The 8,745-nt window shown below is 39.3% G+C and overlaps 1 pseudogene; it reads left to right on the top strand.

Annotated features, from left to right (window-relative positions):
- The first annotated feature begins 7,099 nt into the window (after positions 1-7,099).
- LOC125168169 (immunoglobulin heavy variable 1-46-like) lies at positions 7,100-7,587 on the top strand (annotated as a pseudogene).
- The last annotated feature ends 1,158 nt before the right edge of the window (positions 7,588-8,745 follow it).

Below are 8,745 nucleotides of genomic sequence, written 5' to 3'. Positions count from 1 at the left end.
CTGGGAAATTCTACCAGACATTTAAAGCAGTGATAATACCTCTAGTTCTCAAGCTGTTCCAAAAAAATAGAAAGGGAAGGAAAACTTCCAGACTCATTCTATGAAGCCAGCATTACTTCGATTCCTAAACCAGACAGAGACCCAACAACAAACACAACTACAGCCCAATAACCCTGATGAATATGGATGCAAATGTTCTCAACAAGATACTAACAAATCGAATTCAACAGCATGTAAAAAGAATTATTCACCATGATCAAAGGGATTCATTCCTGGGCTGCAGACCTGGTTCAACATTCGCTAATCAATCAGTGTGATACATGACATTAATAAAAGAAAAAATAAGAGCCATATGATCTTGTCAATCGATGCAGAGAAAGCATTTGACAAAATTCAGCATCCTTTCTCAGTAAAAACCATCAAGATACTCAGGATAGAAGGAACACACTTGAACATCATAAAAGCCATTTATGAAAAGCCCACAGCTAATATCATCCTCAATGGGGAAAAATTGAGATATTTCATTGCTGTTGTTTAACATAGTGTTGAAAGTGCTGGCATCAGCAATCAGACAACAAAAGGAAATCAAAGGTATCAAAATTGGCAAAGATGAAGTCAGGCTTTCACTTTTTGCAGATGACATGATACTACACATGGAAAACCCAATAGATTCCACCAAAAGTCTGCTAGAACTGATACATGAAATCAGAAAAGTCGCAAGATACAAAAGCAATGTACAGAAATCAGTTGCATTCTTATACACTAACAGTGAAGCAACAGAAAGACCAATAAAGAAACTGATCCCATTCACAATTGCACCAAGATTCATAAAATACCTAAGAATTAACCTAACCAAAGATGTAAAAGATCTGTATGCTGAAAACTATAGAAAGCTTATGAAGGAAACTGAAGAAGATGCAAAGAAATGGAGAAACATTCCATGCTCATCGATTGGAAGAATAAATATTGTTAAAATGTCAATACTACCCAAATCAATCTACACAATCGAAATTGCAAAAATCGAAATCGCACCAGCATTCTTCTGGAAGCTAGAGCAAGCAATCCTAAAACTTGTATGGAACCATAATAGACCCAGAATAGCCAAATATTGAAGAAGAAGACCAAAGCGGGAGACATCACAATCCCAGACTTTAGCCTCTACTACAAAACTGTAATCATCAAGACAGCATGGTATTGGCACAAAAACAGACACATAGACCAATGGAATAGAATAGAGACTCCAGAATTGGACCCACAAGTGTATGGCCAACTCACCTTTGACAAAGCAGGAAAGAATATCCAATGGAAAAAAGACAGTCTCTTTAACAAATGGTGCTGGAAGAACTGGACAGCAACATGCAGAGGAATTAATCTAGACCACTTTCTTATACCATTCACAAAAATAAACTCAAAACAGATAAAGGACCTGAATGTGAGACAGGAAACCATCAAAACCCTAGAGGAGAGAGCAGGAAAAAACCTCTCTGACCTCAGCCACAACAAATTCTTACTTGACACATCTCCAGAGGCAAGGGAATTAAGCACAAAAATGAACTATTGGGACTTCATGAAGATAAAAAGCTGCACTGCAAAGGAAACAATCAGCCAAATTAAAAGGCAGCCAATGTAATGGGAAAATATATTTGCAAATGACATATCAGACAAAGGGCTAGTATCCAAAATCTATAAAGAACTCATCAAACTCCACACCTGATAACAAATAATCCAGTGAAGAAAGGGGCAGAAGACATGAATACACACTTCTCTAAAGAAGACATCCAGATGGCCAACAGGCACATGAGAAGATGCTCAACGCCATGCCTCATCAGGGAAATACAAATGAAAACAGATGGCCAACAGGCACATGAGAAGATGCTCAACGCCATGCCTCATCAGGGAAATACAAATGAAAACCACACTGAGATACCACCTCATGCCAGTCAGAGTGGCTAAAATGAACAAATCAGGAGACTATAGATTCTGGAGAGGATGTGGAGAAACAGGAGCCCTCTTGCACTGTTGGTGGGAATGCAAATTGGTGCAGCCATTCTGGAAAATAGTGTGGATGTTCCTAAAAAATTGAAAATAGACCTACCCTATTAGCCAGCAATAGCACTGCTAGGAATTTACCCAAAGGATACAGGAGTGCTGATGCATAGGGGCACTTGTACCCCAATGTTTATAGCAGCACTCTCAACAATAGCCAAATTATGGAAAGAGTCTAAATGTATTTCAACTAATGAATGGATAAAGAAATTGTGGTATCTATTCAAAATGGAATACTACCTGACATTGAGAAAGAATGAAATGTGGCCTTTTGTAGCAACATGGATGGATCTGGAGAGTGTTGTGCTGAGTGAAATTAGTCATATGGAAAAGACAGATACCTTATGTTTTCACTCTTATTTGGATCCTGAGAAACTTGACAGAAAACCATGGAGAAAGGGAAGAAAAAAAAAGTTAGAGAGGGAGGGAGTCAAACCATCACAGACTCTTAAAAACTGAATAAACTGAGGGTTGATGGGGGGTGGGAGGGAGGGGAGGGTGGGTGATGGGTATTGAGGAGGGCACCTTTTGGGATGAGCACTGGGTGTTGTATAGAAACCTATCTGACAATAAATTTCATATTTACAAAATAATCTTATTAATAGTCATTACTACGTTTTTTTAGTTTTATGTAAATTTTTTCAAATTCCATTTTATTCCCATCATTTTACTTTAGTCTACTACAGTATATTCACTTTTTCAAATTATCAAATGATTTCTTCTTTTTTTCTATTCTTTATCTTTATTCTCTTTTTCATTTCTTTACTTTTTTCTTAAATACAGAACAAAAAATTCATAATTTTTATTAAAAATATTTTTATTTAAGTTTTTCTACTATATACTTTACTTTTGTCTATATTATTTTCAAATCTTATTTTACTCCAATATACCCATTTTACTCTACATCAGTGTATGCATTTTTTTCAAATTCTCAAATGATTTAATTTGCCCCCTTTTTTTCCCCTAATCTGTCAAACCACTCTCAACACCTAAACAAAACACACCTAGGATCTAGCATTAACTATTAGATATGTGTGTGTGTGTGTGTGTGTGTGTGTGTGTGTGTTTAATTTTTAATTTTAATATTTTTGAAATTTTATTTGTTTTATTTCAATATTTCTACTTCATTAATTCCTTTTCTCTCTTCAAAATGACAAAACGAAGGAATTCACCCCAAAAGAAAGACCACGAAGAAACGACAGCCAGGGATTTAACCAACACAAGTACAAGCAAGATTTCTGAACCAGAATTTAGAATCACAATAATAAGAATACTAGCTGGAGTCAAAAATAGATTAGAATCCCTTTCTGAATAGATAAGAGAAGTAAAAAAAAAATAGCCAGAATGAAATTAAGAATGTTATACCTGAACTGCAATCACAGATGGATGCAGCTGTGGTAAGGATGGATGAGGCAGAACAGAGAATCAGCGATATAGAGGACAAACTTATAGAAAATAATGAAGCAGAAAAAAAGAGGGAGATTAAGGCAAAAGAGCATGATTTAAGAATTAGAAGAATCAGTGACTCATTAAAAAGGAACATCAGAATCATAGGTGTCCCAGAGGAGGAAAAAGAGAAATAGGGGTAGAAGGGTTATGTGAGCCAATCATAGCGGAAAACTTCCTAACCTGGGGAAAGACACAGACATGACCCCCATTAGATTCAACAAAAACTGGCCAGCAACAAGGCATACCATAGTCAAATTCACAAAATACTCAGGCAAGGAGAGAATCATGAAAGCAGCAAGGAAAAAAAGTCCCTAACATACAAGGGAAGACAGATCAGGTTTGCAGCAGACCTATCCACAGAATCTTGGCAGGCCAGAAAGGAGTGGCAGAGTCTATTCAGTGTGCTGAATCAGAAAAGTATGCAGACAAGAATTCTTTATCCAAGAAGGCTGTCATTCAAAATAGAAGGAGAGATAAAAGTTTCCCAGACAAACAAAAATTAAAAGAGATTTTGACCACTAAACCAACCCTGAAAAAAATTTTAAGGGGGACTCTCTGAGGGGACAAAAGGTGGAAAAAAAAAAATATATATGTGTGTGTGTGTGTGTGTGTGTGTGTGTGTGTGTGTGTGTATCAAAAGCAAGAAAGATTAGAAAGGACCAGAGAACACCATCAGAAACTCCAGCTCTACAAGCTTCACCATGGCAATAAACTCATCTTTTTCAGTACTCACTCTAAACCTCAGTGGACTCAATGCCCCAATCAAAAGACATAGGGTAACAGAATGGATAAGAAAACAAGATCCATCTATATGTTGTTCACAAGAGACCCACTTTAGACCTAAAGACACCTTCAGATTCAACATAAGGGGATGGAGAACCATCTATCATGCTAATGGTCAACAAAAGAAAGACCGAGTACCCATACTTATATCAGGCAATCTAGACTTAAAAATACTGTATCAAGAGATGCAGAAGGGCATTATATCATGATCAAGGGGTCTATAGACGAAGAAGACCTAATAATTGTAAACATTTATGCGCCAAATGGGAGAGCACACAAATATATAAATCAATTAATCACAAACACAAAGAAACTCACCGATAGTAATACCATAATATTAGGAGACTTCAACACCCCACTCACAGCAATGGACAGATCATCTCAACAAAAAATTGACATGGAAAGAATGGCTTTGAATGACACACTGGACCAGATGGACTTAACAGGTATATTCAGAATATTTCATCCTAAAGCATCAGAATATGCATTATTCTTCAGCGCACATGGAACGTTCTCCAGAATAGACCATATACTAGGACACAAATCAGCCCTAAGTAAGTACAAAAAGATTGAGATTATACTGTGCATATTTTCAGACCACAATGCTGTGAAACTCAAAATCAACCAAAAGAAAAAATTTCAAAAGGTAAAAAATACTTGGAGATAAAGAACATCCTACTAAAGAATGAATGGGCTAACCAAGCAGTTAACAGGAAGTTAAAAAGTATATGGAAGTCAATTAAAATGATAACACCACAACCCAAAACCTCTGGGACGCAGCAAAGGTGGTCATAAGATGAAAGTATATAGCATTCCAGGCCTTCCTAAAGAAGGAAGAAAGATCTCAGATACACAACCTAAGCTTACACCTTAAGGAGCTGGAAAAAGAACAGCAAATAGAACCCAAAACCAGCAGAAGACAGGAAATAATAAAGATTACAAAAGAAATTAATGCTATCGAAACCAAAAAAACTGTAGACCAAATCAATGAAACCGGAAGCAGGTTCTTTGAAAATGAACAAAATTGATAAACCACTAGCCAGTTTGATCAAAAAGAAAAAGGATGCAAATAAGTAAAATCAAGAATGACAGAGGAAAGATCACAACCAACACAACAGAAATAAAAACAATAATAAGAGAGTATTATGAGCAATTATATGCCAATAAAATGGGCAATCTGGAAGAAATAGGAAAATTCCTAGAAACATATACACTACCAAACTGAAACAGGAAGAAATATAAAAATTTGAACAGACCGATAACCAGTAAGGAAATAGTATTAGTAATCAAAAATCTGTCAAAAACAAGAGTCCAGGGCCAGATGGCTTTCCAGGGGATTCTCCAAACATTTAAGGAAGAGTTAACACCTCTGCTCTTGAAGCTGTTCCAAAATATAGAAATGGAAGGAAAACTTCCAGACTCTTTCTGTGAAGCCAGCATTACCTTGATTCCAAAACCAGACAGAGACCACACTAAAAAGGAGAACTATAAACCAATTTCCCTGATGAAAATGGATGCAAAAATCCTCAACAAGATATTAGCCTACCAGATCCTGCAATACATTAAAAAAATTATTCGCCACGACCAAGTGGGATTTATACCTGGGATGCAGGGCTGGTTATATATCTGCAAAACAACATGATTCATCACATCAATAAAAGAAAGGACAAGAACCATATGATCCGCTCCATAGATGCAGAGAAAGCATTCGACAAAATAAGTCATCCTTTCTTGATTAAAACCCTCAAGAAAGTAGGGATAGAAGGAGCACACCTCGAGATCATAAAAGCCATATATGAAAGACCCAATGCTAATATCATCCTCAAAGGGGAAAAACTGAGAGCTTCAATGTGCTTAGTGTTACTACTATAGTGAAGAACTAAGGTTTCTCTGCACAGCATTCTGGGGCCTAAATTCCTTTTTCTGGTGCTAAGGACAGTTCTCCCCTCCTGGTACAAAAAGGGTGTATTTCACATAGGAGATTTATATTCTGTTTAGGGAACAAAGGATGGTCAGTGCGTCTCTGCACTGGATGTTTCTCAAGCATGTTTCATTCCAGTGGCATATTTGGGGTGGCATATTCTGCTCCCCTCCACCATGTAATGCTGGAGTAGAGACACTGGAATAAATGTCCTGTGAGTCTTGACAGGAACCTCCCTGCAGGGCCGGGCCTAGACTGCAGGGAGCTTTCAGTACTACCCAGCACAAGGCTGCTACACCAGGTGAGTAGGTTCACAATGGGTGAGGAAGGCTTTCCTGTCAGAAGCCAGTGTTTCCTTTTCCAGAAAGAAATATAAAATATGAGTAGGATGAGGGATGCTAAAGGGTGTTTAAATATCCTGTTCCATCAGAGCATTTAATGAACTCAGGCAGTGAGAAGACACTTGAAGACGCTGCTAGCCCAGGGCTTTTAGATATCTTCATCTAAGAGACGGAAGCCAGGATGCATTTATTACCCCATTTTGTGCAGCAGTTTGGAGACACGCTTATGCAGGAATAAGACGTTCAGATATCAGAGCCAACAACAGGTTCAGGTGGTCTCTGGCTCATTCAACACTGGTCCACAATGGGGAGAATTTTCTGTAAGGTCTTATCACTCAGTGGCAGGAGCTCAGTCTGCACACAGTTCAGGAACCTGGCCAAGGACCCATGTCCTCAAACAAGGATTAGACTGGTGCTCTCTGAGTCGCAATGTACACGGTCTCTGGGACCATCTCCAGATGGTTCTGGTCCTGTGTATGAAATCCTCTGTCTCATGACTATGCAAATAGTCCTAAGAGCATTAGGTTAAGTACGGGTGTGTCTGTGCCCTGAGACCATCACCGGAAAACGCCATCCTCTACCGGAGACCCTGAGACACACCCCCTCACAATGGACTGGAGCTGGAGAATCCTCTACCTGGGGGCAGTAGCTACAGGTAAGGGTCACCCAAGTCCCTGGACACAGGAGAGGACCAGGACCAGTCAACATTGATTTCATCCACTCTTGTCCCTTCTCTACAGGTGTTCATTCCCAGGTTTTGCTGGTGCAGTCTGGGGCTGAAGTGAGGAAGCCTGGGGCATCGGTGAAGATCTTCTGCAAAGCATCTGGATACAGCTTCACTGATTACTATATGCACTGGGTGCGACAGGCTTCTGCACAAGGGCTTGAGTGGATGGGAAGCATTGACCCTGAAGATGGTGCTACAAGCTATGCACAGAAGTTCCAGGGAAGACTCACTCTGATGGCAGACACATCCACAAACACAGCCTACGTGGATCTAAGCAGTCTGAGGTCTGCAGCATGTATTACTGTGCAAGGACACAGTGAGGGGTTGTCAGTGTGAGCCCAGACACAAACCGCCCTATAGAAGAAGATCAGGACCACCAGGGGGTACACACTATGCACCATTCTGTTTGTGTTCCCAGGAGCAGGTGCAGGTAGGGGTTGCTGGAAGGTTTAGTGCCATGGCCTAGGGCTTCCTCTCCATACAGCAGTTTCCCCCAGGAAGCCTCTCTGAACACATGATTCTGTGCTTACCTACTTGGGTCTGGTTTACAACGTTTGTTTTACCAGGAAAACTATACTTACATGAACAAGAGATAGAGACTCTTACAATTGCTTACCCTTGTACTAAATATCAATCACGTAACCTGATGCACATCAACTGAACATTTACAGGAGTCCCAGGTGCGTTCACTTTGCATCTAGGACCACAGGATCCCATAGCTCCTCATTATCCTCACCCTGCTCTTGTCCCAAACACCACGACACTTCATTCATGTCACTTTGCTTCTCAGAACTTTATATGTGTTACAGTTTTCTTCAAATACTTGAAACTACAAGAGAAAAGCATCTACATGTATTAGTCAGAATAATCCTGAGGAACAGAACACATAGCACATTGGCTTACATGAATAAATAGGCTGAGAAGTCCCATGATATACTATCACATGCTGGATACACAGTAAAGTCAATGGTGTAATTCTCATCTGATTCCAAACTAGTGTCACGTCTGAGAATGCGGGGACCTGATGGTTTAACTTTCACTCCAAGGGCAAAAGGAAGCCAATGTTACAGCTCAAGCAGGCACACAAGAAGTAAAAATGATAGAATTTGCTTCACTTTTATTTTTATTCTATTCATAACCTTAATGGATTGGGTGATGCCCACTTCCCAAGACACCAAAACGCAAGAACACAGTGCACACAGCACTCAACACAAACCCTTCCTGAAGTGCCAGTCTCCATACAGCATACGAACTCTTCTTAATGTAGCCTTTACTCTCAGAAGCATAAAACATAACAGGTTTTCTAAAACACAGAAGACAGAGATCTAGACAATATGAGAATATGGAGGAATTCACCCCCAAAGAGAGAACAAGAAAGGATCATATCCAGGGATCTAACCAAAACAGACATAAGGAATATGCCTAACACAGAACTTAAAACAACAATAGTAAGGATAATGGATGGGCTTGAGAACAGC

Source organism: Prionailurus viverrinus, chromosome B3 (genome assembly GCF_022837055.1).
Source record: "Prionailurus viverrinus isolate Anna chromosome B3, UM_Priviv_1.0, whole genome shotgun sequence".
NCBI lineage: Eukaryota > Metazoa > Chordata > Mammalia > Carnivora > Felidae > Prionailurus > Prionailurus viverrinus.
Note: the sequence above shows the minus strand (reverse complement) of the source record. Positions and strands in the feature narration are given on the sequence as shown.